This window comes from Sebastes umbrosus, chromosome 18 (genome assembly GCF_015220745.1).
Source record: "Sebastes umbrosus isolate fSebUmb1 chromosome 18, fSebUmb1.pri, whole genome shotgun sequence".
In the NCBI taxonomy this organism is placed as follows: domain Eukaryota; kingdom Metazoa; phylum Chordata; class Actinopteri; order Perciformes; family Sebastidae; genus Sebastes; species Sebastes umbrosus.
The window spans coordinates 2,728,215-2,750,751 of NC_051286.1; the positions used below are offsets into that span (position 1 = coordinate 2,728,215).

Here is a 22,537-nt window from a genome sequence, read left to right on the forward strand (position 1 = left end):
TTGTAATAGTAGTGGAAAAATTTCAACTTTGTCTTCATAAAATTTTATATTTATATATAATAATGGCAATAATAATTTAAACATGATTACATTTAAAAACATAAAATAAATTTACTGGGTTTAAATGTTCTTTCAAGGAAAATATTATTATTATTATTATTATTTGTAATAGTAGTAGTTAGTAGTAGTGCAAACATTTTAATTTTTTCTCCATAAAATTTGATATATATATGTATATATAATGGCAATAATAAATTAAACATGATTACATTTTAAAAATAGAATGAAATGACTGTGTTTAAATCAAGGAAAATATTATTATTTTTATTATTAATTATATTTTAATATTTTAATAATAATAATAATAATAATAATATTATTATTCTTAGTAGTTAGTGGTATTGCAAAAATTTGAACTTTGTCTCCATAAAATTTGATATTTATGTATAATAATGACAAAAATAAATTAAACATAATTACATTTTTTTTTAAATAGAATAAGTTTACTGTTTACATGTTTTTTTCAAGGATTTATTATAATCATTATTATTATTAAAAATACGTTGCAATAGAATTCTCTGGGGCCAGAAATTGACTTTAGCATTTTTATTACACAAATACTTTATTTTCGAGTGTTTTCAAATACCAAGTAGGAAATAATAATAACTCAGTCTGTGTTTGTGTTGCTGCCACAGTTTGTTTAATTTCTAGTAAGAACCTAAGAGAGATGTTGTTTGCATTTTAATGAGATTATATGTTTGTTTTTAATTCTGACGCATCCGAATGTCCTCTGTGTTATATTTGAAGTGTTTTATAGTAATAACCAGGTGCAGCAGGCAGGGGGCAGCAGAGGGCTGAAAGAAGAATATGATTATAATGATTATTATTATTTATTTTCTCCAGTGTGTCTCTAGAGTCACTTTACTGTCCACAGTGGTGGAGAACGTAATCAGTAATAACACATTATAAAAATACTTATAAAGTAAAAGTCCTGCTTTAAACATTAGTCACTCTTTAAAGAGAAGACATTAAGGGCTCAATTAAAATGCATAAAAAAGCAGATTTTGTACACTGAATGCATCATATTTTATAAAGTGGTCGTATGTTTTAGATATAAAATCTTCAAAATAATTTGAAAATAAAATATAGAGAAGAGAAAAGTACAAGATTTCCCTCAGAAACGTATGCAAGTAGCATAAAAAAGACTCCTGGTCCTGGTCCAGATAAAAAGGACCCCGCCCTCCTGCTGTCAGGACGGGAAACCCGAGACTCAGAAACACTCAGATTTAACTCAACAAGTGAACGCAGCGGAGGAAAATACAACCACAGGGTCGTTTCTGAGAGGAGACGAGAGGCTTTTCAAAGCAGGAATCAGCTGCTGGTGAGTCGGTTTCACTCTCCAGCTGTTTATTTATTTATTAAGTCGTAAGTAATGAGTGTGTTTGTTCAGATACGGACAGCGTGTTGCCTTCACTGACGCAGGAAACGGTTTCATTAAACACATTTTAATCTATATGGACTCAGTGGTTCTGCAGAGTTGCTGTAGTTTTAATGTCTTTCTGTATAATCTGCATTGTTTAAAGGAGTTTGTTGTGATTATTTCATACTTTATGTTCATCATCTTGTATAATATTTCTGGTCGTCCTCATAGAAGATGAGTGGCTCTTCTGTAGTGTCAGTATAGAGTGACCTTCAGGACATTTGAAGTAACGTTTGTGTTTTAAAGTGGAACTTTGCTGCTGTGTTTTTTTGTCCGCTGGTGGACTGAAGCCAATTACATAACGTGAACGGAGAGATGACATGTTCTCCTTCAGCCTCCAGATGCAGGACGGCCGACAGCTGTTGTTCTGTGGATGAAACATGCTGCTGTAAAGAGACGTTTCCTGCTCTGGTTTAAACTTTGATGTGATAAACTGAAGATGGTTTAAAAGTTTAGCTCCTTTCTAGCTGGTCAGAGTTTTACCATGAAATGTGAATGTACGTACGTGGTCACCAACTCGTCAAATACCGCCGTTTGGTCAGTGCCCCTCGGCATCGGAGGCGCCCTTTGGCAACATTATGTGAAGAACTGGGCTTTCAACTTCAGTTGCTAGTCCCGTGAGTCGTTAGAATCATCAGTCCTGTGAGTCGTTAGAATCATCAGTCCCGTGAGTCGTTAGAATCATCAGTCCCGTGAGTCGTTAGAATCATCAGTCCCGTGAGTCGTTAGAATCATCAGCCCCGTGAGTCGTTAGAATCATCAGTCCCGTGAGTCGTTAGAATCGTCAGTCCCGTGAGTCGTTAGAATCGTCAGTTCCGTGAGTCGTTAGAATCGTCAGTTCCGTGAGTCGTTAGAATCGTCAGTTCCGTGAGTCGTTAAGTATCGTCAATCACGTGAGTCGTTAGAATCGTCAGTCCCGTGAGTCGTTAGAATCGTCAGTTCCGTGAGTCGTTAAGTATCGTCAATCACGTGAGTCGTTAGAATCGTCAGTCCCGTGAGTCATGAGTATCGTGAGTATCGTGATTACGAAATTAGAAACGTAGTAATTTTAAGTTAAACCATTGTGTTTTTCTGAACCTAAGTATGTGTTTATGTTTGAATTCACAACATTCACCACGTGTTTACTGCGTTAGAAAGTGACGCCAAGGAGTCCTGACGAAGCGTCAGTATACGTGACAAGTTGGGATGAGAGCATGTTGGTAGCTGAGACCAGCAGCTCGATAGCTCAGTCGGTCGGGCACCGTTTTCACCTTACGAGGCTGAAACTTGGCATGGAGGTCAAGTGTTTGGGAGGTTGTGTGTGAATGCTTGTGCATACGTGGTCGCAGCTTCTGCGAAATCCCGCTTGTTAACTTGCTACTTGACTGTTAACTTGCAAAATCCATAATGTGCCTTTACTTCTTCCTTGACATTGTCTGAGTTTTATGGCCTGAGTTTTGTGACTGATGTTGATAATGATGTTTACATGCTGAGCAGAACATTTTTAAAGTGTATAATCAACTCGTCAGCGCTCTCTGGTGGACAAACGGTGTCACGTGACTGTTTCTACGTTACCTCTAACATATCTTTGTTGTTTCTGTTCTGATATTAAATGTGGTGTATCGGTGGGATTAAAGCTTTTGTAGAACCGAGATGAGAAGTTGTGTTTCTGCTAAGTGACGATGAGGAGGTGGATTGTATTCTTGTCTGTCCTGATCTCAGTCCTGCTCTCCAGAGGATGAACCCTTTAGATCTGAATGATCTTTCCTGTAGCACCACCCTCAGGACCGGAGCAGATAAATCATCAGGATGTAGTTTCATTTTATTGACTGTGTAAATTCCACCGGGTTTCTTCACTCGACGTTTCCCAGAATTTCACAGCAACTAAGTGAGCATGTAAATCCAGCAGCTGTGTCTCTATTAGGGGGAAATAACTCCCAGCATGCCCCTGTGGCGTCTTTGTGTGTGTCAAAGATAAGTGGAGTCCTGCAGAGCCCCCCAGAAACCTGCAGGGAGGCCAGTTCAAGACCTGAAACCCCCAAATTATCATTATGCCGAAGCATTACAAGACACTACAGGTGAAGATGGTAAACATCTAAATAATGAAACTCCCCCAGTTGATTACTGACATTAAGACAGAAAGTTTTCTGAAAATCTATGTTTAAATATGCAAATGAGGCATTATCTTATTAAATTTGTGCCAATTTTCATAAATTTCCAGAACAGAAAATCTAAATTTTGCTTTAATTATAGGGACAATAGATTGATAACATGATTACAATTAATCTAACATAACAAAATTAATTTACTGTTTAAATGTTCTTTCAAGGAAATTATAATAATAATTATTATTATTATTATTATTATTTGTAGTAGTGTAAACATTTTAACTTTGTCTCCATACAATTTGATATTTATGTATAATAATGACAAAAATTAATTAAACACGATTATATTTTAAAAATAAAATAAATTTACTGGGTTTAAATGTTCTTTCAAGGAAAATATAATAATAATAATAATTATTATTATTATTATTATTATTTGTAGTAGTAGTGCAAAACTTTGAACTTTGTCTAAATAAAAGTTGATATTTATATATAATGACAAAAATAAATTAAACATGATTATATTTTAAAAATAAAATGAATTTACCAGTTTTAGATGTTCTTTCAAGGAAATTATTATTATTATTACAAATAATAGAAAAAAATAAATAAATAAATAGATGCATAACTAAATTTAAACTAATAGAAATAAATATATACATAAATAAAAGCAAATAAAAAAATTAAACAGAAGAGTACAAGATTAATACAAAGATAAATAAATAAAGAAGCAAATTTAAACCGAAATATCAATTTATCTCAAAATTTATCAATTAATTAATGACTACATTTATTTTTAATGTCATTTTTGCTACATTTAATGACTTATTTATTTATTTATTTATCGAGTCATTTATTTATTTATTCATTTATTTTTATTTGGTCAGGTTCCGTCCTCCATACTGAGCTCTGGTTTAGAAAGAAAGTGAATTTAAACTGCTGACCAATCAGGAAGCAGGATTTTCTGCGGTGTATTTAGAAATGTAAAACAGGTAAAACTGTAAATAAATCCTGAGGCTGTGTTTACTTTTCACTACGTTGCTGTGGAGTTTCCTCGTCTGCTCCCTGACGTGGTTTGACCTGGTTGTTTGTGTTGTAAGAGGAGCAGCTCAGGTGGCGATGCGGCGGCGTGGCGGTGGGGAAACGCCCCGGCAGGTCGAACACTGCTCGCCTGTGTCCAGAAAACCACACGGAGCTGTTGTTTGCTTTCGGCTGGAAGCTGTGCGGTGCAGAAGGCCCACAGTCAGCTCACTGTTGTTGTTGAATGTGCAGAATAAATAAATATTCAGAGGAAACTTGAAGCTGACGAGTTTCTGTGGTTTGATTCTGACGTCGTCACATCAGAAGGTTTGAGTTCTTGTTTGAGGACGATTCAGGTTAGCTTTCATCAGATAAACTGCTGAGCTGAAATGATAAGAATAAGAATTAGCAGCTTTTCTATATTTTGAATCATTGCTGATTGAATGTCTGTCAGTTGGACAAAACAAACTATTTTAATCAATAATAAAACTAATGTGTAGTAGCAGCCCTGACATATACGGCCGTGCATCAGTTTGACTCTTTGGTTTCACTTTCTCTTTCTGCAGAGAGAGAATCCAAACTGATTTTAAAGTTATAAACCTGAAGATTTTCATCATGTCAAACCCCGTTTTTGATGCTTTTTATAGCCGACATGTTTTCTATTATACTCATTCACTGGATCCGTCTTCAGTTTCTGTTGTTAGTGGTGAAGTCTGGATTAAGATACAGATGTTTTCCACTGCAGGAGCTTAACGAACGTAACATGAATCCATTGTCACGGCTCTGCTTTTGTTTTTTTTGGGACTAAATTTGTTAAATAAGTCAGGCTGTTCTCATGCACAGTTCGTAGCTATACCTACAAAAAGTAATGCTCTGTAATTCCTATATATATCCCAAAAGATCAACTCGTAGGTATTCCACATAATTGTGAACCAGGAAGTATAAAGAGCAGCAAGCGCTGTGTAGGGAGGAGGTCGGGGTGGATGGGTGGGTCAAAAAAACACCAGACTTTCCCCAGGAGACCGCTGGTCATGTGCCGAGTGAAACCAGAAGTCAACGTTGATTTATTTGTCACGTAACTTCCATACTGAAGTAACGACACATCTTTTCCTAACCCTAACCAAGTTGTCACCTGTGAAAAAGGAAGTTTATTTTGAAAAGACCGTATGTATGTAACGAGCGGACAACGCACGAAGAATGAGGAATGATATCATACGAAACGTTGTATGGAGATAAGTTGAATAAATAAACCCAGAAGAACATTTCACACATCTCTTAATTGCAAATTAATCATTTTTTTATCTGTTCAAAATGAACCTTAAAGGGAGATTCGTCAAGTATTTAATACTATTATCAGCATGGGAGTGGACAAATATGCTGCTTTATGCAAATGTATGTATATTTTTATTATTGTAAATCAATTACCAACACAAATCAATGACAGATAATGTCCAGAAACCCTCACAGGTACTGCATTTAGCATAAAACAATATGCTCCAATCGTAACATGGCAAACTGCAGCCCAACAGGCAACAACAGCTGTCAGTGTGTCAGTGTGCTGACTTGACTATGACTTGCCCCAAACTGCATGTGATTATCATAAAGTGGGCATGTCTGTAAAGGGGAGACTCGTGGGTACCCATAGAACCCATTTACATTCACTGATCTGGAGGTCAGTGGTCAAGGGACCCCTTTGAAAATGGACTCTAGCTCTAGCTTTAAAGATGAGCCCGCTACAACCATTTCTTATCTAATGGTTAATAGACATGCAACTGGTTAAAATGGGTTGGAAACCACTACCATCAGCACACAATCCACAGTCCCACACAGATAATGTGTCTTTGAGATGATGAGTAAACATTCAGTATGATCGATGGATTCATAGAAAAAGAAGTGAAAGAAAAGTCAGCGTAGAAAAGAAGGAAATTAAACCTGGTGGAGGGTTTAATTAAACCTGGTGTGGAGGCTTCAGAGATCAATAAGAGAAACGGCTCAGTGATCAGTGTGACATGTGTGAGACCGGAGATCCTCCTGATCTCTTTGTTCAGTCTGATCAACAATGGAGAGAGAGTGGTGACGCTCCGTCAGTCGGTCAGTCAGTCGGTCAGTCAGGCTCTCCAGATGTCACCTCAGCATGTCAGTGAATCCTGAGTGGAGCTCATTAGTGTCTGCTGGGTGCTAATGAGACTCCGTTTACTTCCAGAGTTTAGGGGGTTTAGTCGACTGTTTTTTCACGTGGAGTCAAGTTTAAAAAACACGATGATGGGATGAGATGGCTCAGCCTTCAGGAGCAATTTGGGGTTAAGTGTCTTGCTCAAGGACACTTCAACATGTGACCGGAGGAGGTTACGTTAACTTACATAGCAGCAGAGTCGACTTGTCTTGATAAACTGAACTGCTGCTGCTTACAAAAAAGAAGTTTATTCAAGTAGTATACTTCTTTTAAACTTAAAATCAGAGAGTATGCTTTTTATGTACTTATCAGAGATATACTTAACAAAAATAATACTTAAGTATACTTGGCTTATTCCAACAAGTATACAGAAAAGTATATGTGTACTTGGCTTAAACTGAAAAGTATACGTTTATTTGGCTGAATAAATTCACTTAAAGAAAACTTACAAGTATACTTGCAGTAAAAACTATTAAACCAGTAGTTTACTGAGAGTATACTTTGAAGTGTACTTTCATAAACTAAAAAGTGGGTTAACTTAAGTTCACTTGTAGTATAGTTCATATTATAGTTGCAGTACAAAATACAAGTTAGATGTAAACTAGTTGTGTACTCAAAGTTTACTTCTCTTACATTTAAAGTATACTTTTATAAACTAAAAAGTGGGCCAAGAAGTATTGAAGTAGTACACTCACAAGTATGCTACTAGTACATTGATATTAGTATACTTGGGAATATACTTTAACTATACTTAAGTTACTAAAGTTAAGTATACTTCTTTTTTTTTGTAAGGATACTTTCACTTTTGAGGAAAACGGCAGAGAGTGAAACACCTGACAGGACACGGACACACACACACACACACACACACACACACACACACACTGTGGAGGTGAAGCCAGCGGTTTGTTTTCCCTCTCGTCACGGCGGGCAGGAAGCCCAGCGTGGCCGCCGCCGCTGCAGCATCAAGCCGCAGGAGAAGAAGAAGAAGAAGGGCCCTCTGTGTTCAGCTGGAATGTGCGGTGGATTTTCTACCTAATTAACCTCCATGTTGTCGTGCGAGACCGCCGCTTTCTGCCCGATGGAAACAGGCGATAGGCCCGGCCGTCTTTAAGCCGTCTGATCCAACAACGAAGAGGCTTTGTTGGTGTTCGAGGCACGAGACCGAGCCGATAGGATCTGACTCAGCAGAACTCCATTACAGCTCAGACTGAAGCAGCTTCTGAAAGCTAATGAAGCTAATGAAGATAATGAGATCACATTTTATCATCGCCCTGGTACTGACGGGAGGTTAAACTGGATCTTTAAAATAGTTTGTACACTCAAAAGACTGTAATAATCCTCCCATTATAGATCAGCAGTATATAAGAAGGTCAAAGGTCTCAGCAGAGAGCGGTGATTAGTATGAAAGACGTTTTTTAACCCTTACATGTAGTTACATGTTTGAGGAGGTGCACATCAGCTACAGCTGCTTAGGACTCGTTAAGGTGTATTTGATGTTGGAGTATATAGCCCTCTTTTCTGTTAGTAACCATGATGAGGTATTGTCCGGAGACTGACGAGCTAGCCGATATTGTAGCTGGCTAGAGCCTCGAATCACAGTTTGTCATCTCTAATGTCTGTGATATCTGGATTTTGGCGCCCAACAACACAGCAAGATGACGTTATAGATGTGTAACTTTAGCCCACTGCTAGCGTTAGTTAGCCTCCAGTCTTTCTTTGTTTCGCCTCCAGCTAACACCGTGACGTCATGATGACGTAGACACAAAAACGGACTCGGTTTGACTCGGTTCAGACTCGCTTGCAGGTGACTTAAAGCCTCATTGAGCGCCACAGTCCTCAACGTCAACACAGGAAGTGGACGGAGCTGTCGAGCAGCATACCTTAACCCAAATTTAACAAGGCCAACACTGTTCTTGGCAAAAACCCCACTGCCGTTTCTTTTTTTCCCCCCACTTTGTGGTTTGGACAGCGTTGTTGTGGACTCAGCTGAGCGTCTAAATTTAAAGACTCCCAAACACCTCAGTCAATTCAGTTTAAAATGTCTTTAATGGAGCAGGAAAAAGATAATGACATTTTGTCCAAACAAGCAGAGAAAGCGTCTAAATAATAGAGCAATCTCCCAGTGAATAAATAAAGACACACACACATTCATCCTGCTGTGATTACTCAGCGGATGAAGGGAGCTGTAAGCGTACAGTTCATGATAATGAGGTTTATTTGGTGCCTGCAGCTGTAATTTCAGGAGTCATCCGTCCATGGGACTGAGAGGCTTTGGTTAGCATGTTGGAGGGTTGAGAGGCAATCTGCAGACGGTGGTGGAAAAAGCTCAACATGCCCATGAAATGTACTGGGAACCTCAGCTGCCATTATGGTGCGTTTGACTGCAGTGTCCTGAGATGCAGAATCATCTCTATGGATGGAAATCCTTCCATACTGAAGTACATGAAATCAGTTCGCTATGTCTCTTCTTCCTTCAGTTTCTCTGCTGGAAAATTATGGAAGTTGGCACGTGTTGCTGGACATCGTAGGAGAACGAAAAAGCGGGAATAACTTTTACTGTGACGAGACTAGATGTTTTTACTATGACGTTGCAGGAAGTCTTTTATTGTGATGAGACTAGAGGTCTTTTACTGTGAAGCTGCTGGAGGTCTTTTACTGTGAAGCTGCTGCAGGTCTTTTACTGTGAAGGGACCAGATGTTTTTACTGTGACGTTGCAGGAAGTCTTTTATTGTGGAGAGACTAGATGTTTTTACTGTGAAGCTGCTGGGGGTCTATTACTGTGAAAAGAGTAGATGCTTTTTACTTTGACGTTGCTGGAAGTGTTTTACTGTGAAGCTGCTGGAAGTGTTTTATTGTGAAGAGACTAGATGTTTTTACTGTGACGTTGCAGGAAGTCTTTTATTGTGAAGAGAATAGATGTTTTTACTGCAACGTTGCCGGAAGTCTTTTATTGTGAAGAGACTAGATGTATTTTATTGTGAAGAGAATAGATGTTTTTACTGTGAAGCTGCTGCAGGTCTTTTACTGTGAAGAGACTAGATGTTTTTACTGTGGAGCTGCTGGGGGTCTGTTACTGTGAAAAGAGTAGATGTTTTTTACTTTGACGTTGCTGGAAGTGTTTTACTGGGAAGCTGCTGGAAGTCTTTTATTGTGAAGAGACTAGATGTATTTTACTGTGACATTGCAGGAAGTCTTTTATTGTGAAGAGACTGGATATTTTTACTGTCAAGCTGCTGGAATCTTTTATTGTGACGAGACTAGATGTTTTTACTGTGAAGCTGCTGGAGTAGTACTGTGATGAGACTAGTTTTGTTGCCTAAACCTAAGGAGGTTGTTTCCTGTGAAGACGGAAGTTTATTTTGAAAAGACTGTATGCATGTTACAAGCGGAAGTTAGCACGTGTTGCTGGACATTCGTAGGAAAACGAACAAAAAAGCAGGAATAACTTTTGTAACATATCATACGAACCGTTGAATGAGGATACTTTTGGGGTTCACATGCAAAATCAGCAGTTTGGTCCTTTTTAACGAGTGACAGATTTTGAAAACTGGATATAAAACTATGTGAAACCTGCAGTGTGAGTGTAATCTGAGAGCTAAATGTGGATTGTTTGGAAGTTCAGTGTTACGTCACCCTGCCGCTGATCTCAGAGCAGCTTCTCAACCCGACCAGGATCAGTGTTTCCCTCAACAGCTGCTTCCAATTACTCACATATTACTCTCTCTCTCTCTCTCTCTCTCTCTGTCTCTCTCTCTCTCTCTCTCTCTCTCTCTCTCTGTCTCTCTCTCTCTTTTCCCACATCATATTAAACCGCCTCGCTCGCCCTCCTCCCCGTCCAAAGTCCTACAAGTGAGTTTGTTTGGCATGTGGTCGTTAATGTGTTTGAATGAAAAGCAGATATTCACCTGAAACTTAACATTTACTAATGACATCAATAAAACTTTACGTTTTTACTGTGAAGCTGCTGGAGGCCTTTTATTGTGAAAAGACTAGATGTTTTTACTATGAAGCTGCTGGAGGTCTTTTATTGTGAAGAGACTAGATGTTTTACTGTGAAGCTGCTGGAGGCCTTTTATTGTGAAGAGAGTAGATGTTTTACTGTCAAGCTGCTGGAGGCCTTTTATTGTGAAGAGACTAGATGTTTGTACTGTGAAGCTGCTGGATGCCTTTTATTGTGAAAAGACTAGATGTTTTTACTATGAAGCTGCTGGAGGTCTTTTATTGTGAAGAAACTACATGTTTTACTGTGAAGCTTGTGGAGGCCTTTTTTGTGAAGAGACTAGATGTTTTACTGTGAAGCTGCTGCAGGCCTTTTATTGTGAAAAGACTAGATGTTTTTACTGTGAAGCTGCTGTAGGTCTTTTATTGTGAAGAGATTAGATGATTTTACTGTGAAGCTGCTGAAGGTCTTTTATTGTGAAGAGACTAGATGTTTCTATTGTGAAGCTGCTGGAGTTCTTTTATTGTGAAGAGACTAGATGTTTTTTACTGTGAAGCTGCTGTAGGTCTTTTATTGTGAAGAGACTAGATGCTTTTACTGTGAAGCTGCTGTAGGTCTTTTATTGTGAAGAGATTAGATGTATTTTACTGTGAAGCTGCTGAAGGTCTTTTATTGTGAAGAGACTAGATGTTTTTACTATGAAGCTGCTGGAGGTCTTTTATTGTGAAGAGACTAGATGTTTTACTGTGAAGCTGCTGGAGGCCTTTTATTGTGAAGAGAGTAGATGTTTTACTGTGAAGCTGCTGGAGGCCTTTTATTGTGAAGAGACTAGATGTTTGTACTGTGAAGCTGCTGGATGCCTTTTATTGTGAAAAGACTAGATGTTTTTACTATGAAGCTGCTGGAGGTCTTTTATTGTGAAGAAACTACATGTTTTACTGTGAAGCTTGTGGAGGCCTTTTTTGTGAAGAGACTAGATGTTTTACTGTGAAGCTGCTGCAGGCCTTTTATTGTGAAAAGACTAGATGTTTTTACTGTGAAGCTGCTGTAGGTCTTTTATTGTGAAGAGATTAGATGATTTTACTGTGAAGCTGCTGAAGGTCTTTTATTGTGAAGAGACTAGATGTTTCTATTGTGAAGCTGCTGGAGTTCTTTTATTGTGAAGAGACTAGATGTTTTTACTGTGAAGCTGCTGTAGGTCTTTTATTGTGAAGAGACTAGATGCTTTTACTGTGAAGCTGCTGTAGGTCTTTTATTGTGAAGAGATTAGATGTATTTTACTGTGAAGCTGCTGAAGGTCTTTTATTGTGAAGAGACTAGATGTTTTTACTGTGAAGCTGCTGTAGGTCTTTTATTGTGAAGAGACTAGATGCTTTTACTGTGAAGCTGCTGTAGGTCTTTTATTGTGAAGAGATTAGATGATTTTACTGTGAAGCTGCTGAAGGTCTTTTATTGTGAAGAGACTAGATGATTTTACTGTGAAGCTACTGGAGGCCTTTTATTGTGAAGAGACCAAACATTTTGAGACCATCTCCCAGGGGTGAAAAGGTTATTTTTCATTTCATCGTGACTTCCTGTTAAACTCTTTTTCTGTTTCAAATGTTTCATAAAAAGGCTCACATGGAGCCTGCGAGCTCTTCCCCTCCGAACGTGGATTTGTTCAAATTGGAAAACATATCCAGTTATCCTGTTTCCCATATCCTGGGCACATCTTTTCCAGCCGTCCCTCCAGCTTCGATTCCTCGGGGGGAAAATCACTCCTGATATGTTGAGGTTTTTATATTTCCATTGCATTAGAGCAGCGTGTTGTCGCCCTGCTGGCTCTGTTCGGGGAGTTTTTCCGTTGTTGCTCAGTGGGTTTTTGGTTTGGTAACGGTACACTTGAAGCTGACTCCCAGACATTCACCAATCAACTCTGCAGTGGAAAAAAACAAAAGATGCCGATACAGAGATGTAGACACCAGAGCTGTAGAGTATTTATATTGTTACTGTGGTTTGAATTTCCACAATAAATATGAGAACAGCGGACATTTTTTAAAGATGGCAACTCGGGGTCTTCTTTGCAGTATCTTGTGAGAGCTGTGAGGAAGTCTGTTTTTCACAGTAAAAGCCTTCTTGTTTCTCGGAATCTAACAAGAGTACGGCTTGAAACAAAGACACGCTGGAGGGCTTTTACTCCAAAGGAACCATTTCGTTCCTGCGTTTCCACCGGAAGAACTTTCCCCCAGAACTAGGAACCTTTTGAGGAAGTCATTACTCACTGTAGAGACCAGGGTCTAAATTAAAGGTCCCATATTGGGCTCCTTTTCAGGTTCATACTTGTATTTTGTGTTTCTACTAGAACATGTTTACATGCTGTAATGTTAAAAAAAAACTTTATTTTCCTCATACTGTCTGCTTGAATATACCTGTATTTACCCTCTGTCTGAAACGCTCCGTTTTAGTGCATTTCAACAGAATTGCAACAGAATTGCAACAGAATTGCAACAGAATTGCGTTGCTAGGGAGAGTTTGGGTCCATGTTTACTTCCTGTCAGCTGATGTCATTAAAATACACTGCAACCAGGAATAAACTGGGACACATGTATAATGTTTATGGTTGAAACCGTGTAATGGTCTAAATATTGTATATTTGTGACATCACAATTGGACAGAAATCCTAACGGCTTGTTTCAAACGAATCATTTCTGAATATTGTCTGTGTGTAATTCTCTGTATATTGAGCACCTCGATACTTTCACAGTATTTATAAAGCACTTAAACCTGCTTTATAATATAAAAGATATGAAAGTCTTACTTTTTACAATATGGGACCTTTAAGTTATGGGGCCTTTTTACCCCCGATGAGTTCATACGTACTGCGGTATGAACCCAAAATAAACAGATTGTGCTGTGATTTATTTGCAATAAACGGATCAAAAGGATGCCGAAATAACTACATAATGATGCCGATTTGTAAAAAGTCTTCTGAAGTGATGCTTTGTCAGGTCTGTCTGCAAGACGACAAGCAAACAACTTTTAAAATGCTTGTTTTCTGAATGGAGTTTGGATGGATCAGTGCCAGGCTCAACTCCCGCAAATGACATGAAATGCAAGCATAAATGTGGGAGAAAAATCCCTTCTTAGATGAAAAGTTTGAATGCACAGAGAACAGTGGATTCATGGGGAGTTTTCCACCTCAACACTGTTTGTTTTCATGAGTATTGACTCATGACACATACAACGGAGCCTTTAATGTGGTTTCTGACATGTTTGTCATATTTCCCGCGTTGCTCAGTTTGTTCCATCTTTCCTTCACAGCCGTCTTCGTTTCTGACTGCAGGCGTCATTGTTTTCCAGCCTCAGTTTCTCCGAGTGTTGTGTAATAAGAAGAGTTTATTGTGAGCTTCCTGTGGTTCTCTGGTGACTTTTAACTCTCTCGGTCTTCTCTTATGTAAGACGGCAGGATTTAGTTGGTATGTTTTTATGTGACAGCGGTTCTAAAGGCTGAAGTTCTTGGAGAAGTTCCAGAAAACAAAACACGAGTTTTACTGCAAATCAAACAAACCTGCATGTTAACTTTCATTAAACGATGTGAAACCAGCGGCTGTGTGACAGGAAGGATTTCTAAACACTGATGGATGATTTGTATGGAGGGCGGAACCTGCCAAATTAAAAAATAAATGAATAAATAAATAAATTACTTAATAATTAAATAAAATGTCATTAAATGTAGAACAAATAATATTAAAAATAAATATAGACATTAATTAATTGATAAAATCTGACATTTCTGTTTTAATTTGCTTCTTTATTTATTTATTTTATTTTTTTATTTATTTTATATTTATTTTTAAATGTGTGTATTTATTCATGTATTTATGCATGATGACACACATTGAGTGACAGCCCCCTCACTTGCATAATGAGGAAGAAATGCATAAAGAAATGTATGAAGATAAGAATACAGAAATAAATAAGTTTAGGGAAATAAATAAGGGGTGAAATGCAAAGGGAAAATCGTGCATAAATAAATAAATACACACATTTAAAAATGAATAAAAAAAAAATGCAAAAATAAATAAATTAAAAATTAATAAAAAATAAATACATTAATAATTAAAAGGGAAAATTAAACAGAAGAGTAAATAAGATAAAGTAAATAAATAAGGGAATTAATACAAAGATAAATAAATAAAGAAGCAAATTAAAACAGAAATATCAATTTATGTCACATTTTATCAATTAATTAATGTCTACATTTATTTTTAATATTGCTACATTTAATGACTTATTTATTTATTTATTTATTTATTTATTTATTTATCGAGTCATTTATTTATTTATTTATTTATTGATATATTTATTGTTTTATTTTTTATTTTGGAAGGTTCCGTCCTCCATAGATTTGGAACATTTTGTAGGTGATGAGTTAAAACATGAAAATCCAGGTGTGACTTTGTTCCAGCTGTCTGTTTTTGTGTCTTTCCTGTTGGGGGAATAAAAAAAGCTCGGTACAGTGACAGCAGGACAGGAAGTGTGTGTGACGGGATGTTTGACCCTTCAGAGGTGTTTGCATCAGAGGAAATCAGCATGTCCTGTGTGTGTGTGTGTGTGTGTGTGTGTGTGTGTTGTTGACGTCATGTTGTTTACAACCAGGGTGGGAAATTCCTGCTCCAGCAGCCAGATGTTGCTGCAGTTTATTTCCAGGACGGTTTGGCTGGAAGCCGGCGGTCCTGATCTGATCTGAACATCCAATTAGCTGGTTAAAAAAATATAAAAATACATTTAAAAAAAAAAAAAAAACTGCTGTTCTGGGTGGTAAAAATATGTATTCAAACATTGCATTTCCTGGTTTTAAGATCCAGTGAAGAACAATGATGCTATTTTCTGAACTTTACTGAACTGTGAAGCCTTTTCTTGTTTTGCTGTCGTGCAATGTACATGTGTAAATATCTTTTTAAAAGACGGTCATCTTTAAATGTCGTCTGTGACTGTGGGATAATACACCTTTTATACAGGTGTCTTTGGTGAAACACCTGTGCAGCTCAGACTCAGCGGTGTGCAGTAATAATAAGAAACATCTGCATGGATCCTGTCAGCTCGGCCCGTCGGCCTCTCTTTGGTCTTCATCGGTGTTTTCTCAGCCTCGGTCCGGCTGCTCTGTCCGATCACGATCATTTCCACGACCGTGCACGGCCGCTCGGCCCGCAAAACAACAACCGCCGCACAGTTTGTCTTTGAAATACTTTGTTCACCTCAGCGAGTTTTACTGTAAAAGCTTTCACATTCCTCTGAGGCTCAGCGGCTGCCGGCTGCCGACCTTTAAGGACCGAACGGAGCCGGTGCAAACCTAAAAACACTCCTTTCTCCTGTTTCTCACTGAGATGAACTTTAAAGACTCTCAGCTTGTTTACAGCTGATCTTTAATCACGTTTTCAGGACAACAAGGGGAGCATTGTTCTCATGAAACTCAGTGATTCAAACGGTACAGAGGAGGAAGGTGTTGGACTTTTAAATGAGTTAAAGGTCGTCTTGTTTCTGATTTAAAGCAAAGTCTCAGATCTTTCTCAAGACACACTAACAGTAAAGGTCAGATTCTGAACTTGGTTTCATGGTTGTTACAATCATTCCCATCAGATATGATCGTGTTTGACGTAACAGTCTCAGTGAAACAATAACCCATCATGCTGAAATGGGTGTGATCCGCACTAGTAGGCCTTTTGTCTCAACCAGGTTCTTTTCTTATATGACATATTCACACCAACAGCGAAGCGAGTTTTCGCCTCACTTTACTCGCGTGAGTCGGACCACCAGGATCATTTGTGTTCATTCGTTCTAGACGCACAAGAGAGGAGAAGGAGCTTGTCTCCATAGATACCAACAACTTGTATTTCCTCCATCAACCAGGGAAGAAATAACCACTGTTGCTGCTTTGTACATGTTGTGGAAGTCCCAGATATGTCAGAAAAACCAAACGCCATCGTTTCTGCGTTCATAACATCACCCGGCGGCGAGTTGTTTTCACATACAGCGCCTTTGCACTGACTGAATCTAGCGAGCTACACATCGCTACTGCGGTATGAACCCAAAATAAACAGATTGCCGTGTGTGTCAGCATGTTGACAGGAAGGTGTTCAAATAGCACGACATTACTACGACATTCCGCGAGTCATGAGGACGCATTTTAGGCTTTTTCCGTGTCTATTTTTTTTACGCCACGCAACAAAACTAAGGTAACGGCCGCAGTTATGTTTCGGGTTATTTTTCCTAAACCTAACTAAGTGGTTTTGTTGCCTAAAAATAACCGCGTGTTATCACGCGGAAATGTCGTGCTATTTGTACTTCAGTACAGAAAACGCGTCACAAACGCCACTAAAGTAACTTACAAAACAAAAAGGGCGGTCTCCTGGTTAAAGTCCTGTGTTTGTTGGACCCATCCACCTCCCCTCCCTCTCTCTCTTTTTATTCTACGTCACTAGCTCAGAGCGTAGCATATTCACGCATGCGTTTACATTACAGTCATGACACGCCAAAAGCAAAAAGAGTATAGCACGCTAAATGTCTTGCGTATTATCGTGTCATTCATACAACTTTTTGTACAACGGGCTGATTCTGACAGTGAGTCTTGTGTTGTGATGGATGTTCTGGAGGCCAGAGGGCCCCACAGCAGCATCTGGAGCCTGAATGAAAGGACCAACGCCGGGCACTCGTCTCTGCTTTGTGTGTCTCCCCCCCCCACCGTCATTCTCTGTTGACTCTGACGGACAAAGGAGGAAGAAGAAAAGTGTGATCAGCACACACACACACTTCACCAGTCATTGAGAAGCTCTCAGTTGTCTGGTTGGATTCACGCTTGTTGCAGTGACAAATGCTGTTGTGCAAATCATTTGGTATAGTGGTCCCCCCAAACTGAAGATCTGGGGCCCCAAGGGGTCTCTGAGGGGCCCCAAAGAGTCCTCACAATACGGTTTTAATGCCTCCTGAGTCCTGAAAGTGTTTGAACACTTATAGCCCTGTTTTCTGTTAGTAAACATGATGTTAGCGTTAAGTAATTCTCTTAACACGTTAGTTAACGCTGGCTAGCAAGTACTGTTGGCTTGTTTTTTTAACAATGGCTGAAGAAAATACTAGTTTCTCTCAATATGTGCCGTCACTCACTCTCCAGGATCACGAGTGTTTATCTAATAATTTTAGATGTGTGACTTTAGCCCACTGCTAGTGTTAGCCTCCAGTCTGTCCTTTGTTTTGCCTCCAGCTAACACCGTGACGTCATCATGACGTCAACTCAAAAGAGTCTATCCTACTTTTCTTAAAGCCGTTGGGTCCGAATGGAAATTCAAGTGCAAAAATGCAGAACATTTAAATTCAGTTTGATATAAAATAGTTCTTGTTTATGTTTGACTACTCAGTGATGGCGTCTCCACGCTGTAGCGGCTGTACATGATGATATTTTGCTTCTTCATGGTGAGTCTCAGCGACTCAGAGGATATTTTTCTGTAGAAGGGGGGGGGAGAAGAGGACTGACAGACTGCGGACTAACTCAGATTTATTGACGGTTTGTTTAGGACCTGTAGATAACCTTCTGCTGGTTAAAACCAAACTTCATTTGAACCTGCGATGAAATGTGATTAGTCTCAGTTTAGCTCTGCAGCAGCGCCCGAGTCCATCAGCCTCCACGACACCAACACAGCACTTCATTCAATTAACCGTCGATTAGAGCGGAGGTCTTCCATCCATCACAGCAGCTGAACGGCCTGCTGGGAGACACGAGGAGGATGATGGCGGGCGGTGGGGGCTGGACATGACGAGGGACGATGTGCGCTACAGTAACGTTCAGACAGGAGCTCCAAGGAGCTTGTTGTGAGGGAGGTTAAATAACGCTCCAAACCTACGCAAAATTTTGGCGAGGAAAAACTGTCATGGTCATTTTCAAAGGGGTTCCTTGACCTCTGACCTCCAGATATGTGAATGTAAATGGGTTCTATGGGTACCCACGAGTCTCCCCTTTATGCCCACTTTATGATAATCACATGCAGTTTGGGTCAAGTCATGGGGCAATCCGACCCCTCCTCCCTCTCCCTACCCACTTCCATGCCGTTTACGCGTTCGCTTGGAAGGTCCGCCATATTAAGTGCCATCCCAAACTAATTAGCGCGGCCGGCATCGATGCCGACTTAACCAGCTGCCCTTAATGACGGCGTGCGACACTGTATTGTGTTCGTCACGGAACACATTCCAATGTCAGTTCTGTGCGAATACTGGTACAAATACTTTCTCGTAAACTCCTCAAACTAAGAAAGACATTTAATTTATTCTACTTTATCGTCATACAGACGTTTTCAACTTAAAGTATTTAAATTGTATTTAGGATCAAACCTACCCTTGTTTGGTCTAGAAAACGGTAGAAATGTTCATTTGATTGTATATTTATACATATATATAACATATATTTAGTATTTTTTATCAGCAGCTATAACCCCATCATTTATTATATCTTCAACTGTGCAATACTGACTTAACAGTACAATAATTTAGTGCATTGATTCAGCTATGTAGTACTGAGGTTTATTCTGGCGTTAAAACTGCAGTTATTTATACCATACATTTAAACTAACATTCCTATTTATTAGGGCTAGATTAGAATCGATTAAAATATTAGATCACACATTTTTTATCTGTTCTAAATGTACCTTTTAAAGGGAGATTTGTCAAGTATTTATTACTCTTATCAACATGGGAGTGAACAAATATGCTGCTTAATGCAAACGTATATATATATATATTTATCAAATCATAACATTCAAATCATAACATGGCAAACTGCAACCCAACAGGCAACAACAGCTGTCAGTGTGTCAGTGTGCTGACTTGACTATGACTTGCCCCAAACTGCATGTGATTATCATAAAGTGGACATGTCTGAAAAGGGGAGACTCGTGGGTACCCATAGAACCCATTTACATTCACTGATCTGGAGCTACAACCTCTGAAAAATGTATTGCCTTAATGCGTGATGAAGCTGATTTCAGTCTGAAGTGTTGCTGACTGATCCTGAATCAGCTGGATTTCGTGTGACGTGTCTGTAAATGAGCTGCTTCTTCTTCTTCTTCTGGTCTCCTGGATGGTTGAGGTTCTCCAGAGGAGGAAGCAGCTGCAGCGGCGGCGGCGGGCGGCCACACCAAACCCAACACTCAGCCCCACCTGAGTCCGGGTAGGGGGGCCCCGCCCGTCTGCCTGCCCGCGGTGCCAGGACAAGGACCCCAGTCAGCCGGGACAGGAAACAGACCCCACCTACCTACCCCTGCTGCCCACCCACCCACCCCCGGCCCAGGCACACTTCCTCTGATGGGGGGAAAGTGGCTGCTTGCTCCAGCCCCCCCCTCCTCCTCAGTATCGAAGCTGCTGCTTTGTGCGTTCCCAGGGGGGGGTGGAGCGCTCATTTTGCTCCTTGGCGTCTCCCTGCAAAAACACAACACAACCCCCCCCCCCCTCCTGCTGCACAATTAATCCCAAAGAAACCCGAGGAGAGAGTTGGTCTGAGAATCAGAAAGACAAGCTTCTCCTCTCCAACAATTTTAGTAATAGATTCATGATTTTAGTTATTTATGAAACAAAAAAAGCCCAAACATTCTCGACAGCTTTCTATCTCAGTGAATTTCGTTGAGTTTTGGACTATTGGTCGGACAAAACGAGACATTCGGACGTGTCACTTTGCACTCCGAAAAATAGTTGTGGTCGACGGACTAAAAGTTGAATCGCGCTAGACGCTCCGGAAAGGAGGAGGAGCTTGTCTCCATAGATACCAACAACTATTCTTTCCTCCATCAACCATGGAAGAAATAACCACTGTTGCTGCTCTGTACATGTTGTGGAAGTCTCAGATATACGCCGTCGTGTCTGGGTTCATAACGTCACCCGGCGGCGAGCTGTATTCACATATAATGCCATTACACTGACTGTATCTAGCAAGCCACAAGTCACTACTGCGGTATGGACCCAAATAATAATCAATAAATGGATCAAAATGATGCTGAAATAACTACATAACGATGTTGATTTGTAAAAAGTCTGAATTGATGCTTTGTCAGGTCTGTTACCATGACGACAAGCAACAACTTTTAAAATGATTGTTATCTGAATGGAGTTTGGTTCGATCAGTGCCAGGCTATGCAGCTGCTCCATCAGCACTCAACATAAAGTCATAAATGCAGCAGCGACGTTGTTGTTTCTACCACAGACAGTCAGAGTTTGGTCCACTCTCTGTACAGATGTGATATACTATCGTAGCTCTGGGTGACCACAGACACATACAAGATTTATTTTTCCTCCATTTCTGATTCAACAACGTCAAGACGTCAAGACGTCAGGACGTCAGTTACGATGCGTGGAGAATCTCAACGCTGACAGGCTTTCACCACACAACGTCACACGAATTTCTTGCTCAAGCTGAAATATTTCAACTTCCATAAATACGCAAATGACGCAAATTCCGTGTGTTCTCGTCACGTCATTCGCAATTCACATCTATTCGCCTCTTTGCGTTGACATGTTCGCTTCGCACACCTTAACTGAAGCATTTTTTCCTGATGTGACAGTAAACTGAACCGTCACAAACTGCAGCTTCGTCATTTTCCTTTAAAAAAAAAAAAGGGTATTTTGTTGCAGCACATTTTTTTAGCACTTCAATGAGATCATTTGACTGAAACATCTGGAAGATAAACTGGACGTTAGAAGACAATAAAAGTGTGAGATGTAAGTTTGAATTTTGAGCTCCAGTTTTCGGGTTCATTAAACAGGACGTGTTGCAACTTTATTGATTTAAATCAAAATGAATCAGGTTTGACTGTTGGTGGGAATCCAGTGTAAAAGTGTATGATTATATAAATATACTGTAGATATAGACAGAATAAATCTAAGTGTGGTGTGTTCAGGCAGCAGTCTGAGGGTTTGTGTTTGTGTATCTGCTGCTGCGGGAGGTGTCTCAGTTTCCTGCTATTTACGGCTGATCTGGACTTCCTGTTTCCTGCGTCCTCTCGGCCTCCAGACAAAAGCTTCATTACACCGAGAGAAGAGTTATCCGTCGTACTACAAGCCACTATTTGTCCTTATTTCTTTTCTGTGGCTGAACATTATGATCATTTCTATCACATTTTTGTCATTTTGTATTAATTTGTATTTTGTATTTTCCTCATTGGTTCCAGGCAGCTACTGGTTTTGTGTTATTATATTTTACATGTGTAGAAGACAAAGATCTTGAGTTGGTATTCTTCCTCTGGATAGTTTTAACGTTTCGTCATAGTTCTGTTTCAAAAGTTGCTTTTTATTTAGATTAAGTCTCTTTTGCATCGTAATATATATCAAGGTTCCATGGTGGAGAGGAGGTTGTGTTGCTCTGGCTCTCTCTATTTGGCGTGATGATGAAGTCGTGTCGCTCTGACTCTATTTATTTGGCGTGGAAAGGAGGTCGTGTTGCTCTGGCTCTATCTATTCGGCGTGGAGATGAAGTCGTGTTGCTCTGACTCTATCTATTTGGCCCGGAGAGGAGGTCGTGTTGCTCTGACTATCTATTTGGCGTGGAGAGGAGGTTGTGTTGCTCTGGCTCTATCTATTTGGCGTGGAGATGAGGTCGTGTTGCTCTGACTCTATCTATTTGGCGTGGAGAGGAGGTCGTGTTGCTCTGGCTCTTATCTATTTGGCGTGGAGAGGTAGTCGTGTTGCTCTGGCTCTATCTATTTGGCGTGGAGAGGAGGTCGTGTTGCTCTGACTCTATCTATTTGGCGTGGAGAGGAGGTCGTGTTGCTCTGACTATCTATTTGGCGTGGAGAGGAGGTTGTGTTGCTTTGGCTCTATC

The 22,537-nt window shown here is 39.6% G+C and overlaps 2 protein-coding genes across 2 annotated transcripts in view; both read left to right on the forward strand.

Annotated features, from left to right (window-relative positions):
- LOC119476539 (NLR family CARD domain-containing protein 3-like) overlaps positions 1-15,558 on the forward strand; it is a 30,573-nt gene extending 15,015 nt beyond the window's left edge. Inside the window, exons 8-9 of the mRNA XM_037749909.1 lie at positions 13,215-13,219; positions 15,546-15,558. The gene's annotated coding sequence lies outside the window, so the exon portion shown is untranslated. The remainder of the gene's footprint in view (positions 1-13,214; positions 13,220-15,545) is intronic.
- The window catches only part of LOC119476535 (T-lymphoma invasion and metastasis-inducing protein 2), a 51,723-nt gene continuing 29,667 nt past the window's right edge, over positions 482-22,537 (forward strand). Inside the window, exon 1 of the mRNA XM_037749898.1 lies at positions 482-1,381. The gene's annotated coding sequence lies outside the window, so the exon portion shown is untranslated. The remainder of the gene's footprint in view (positions 1,382-22,537) is intronic.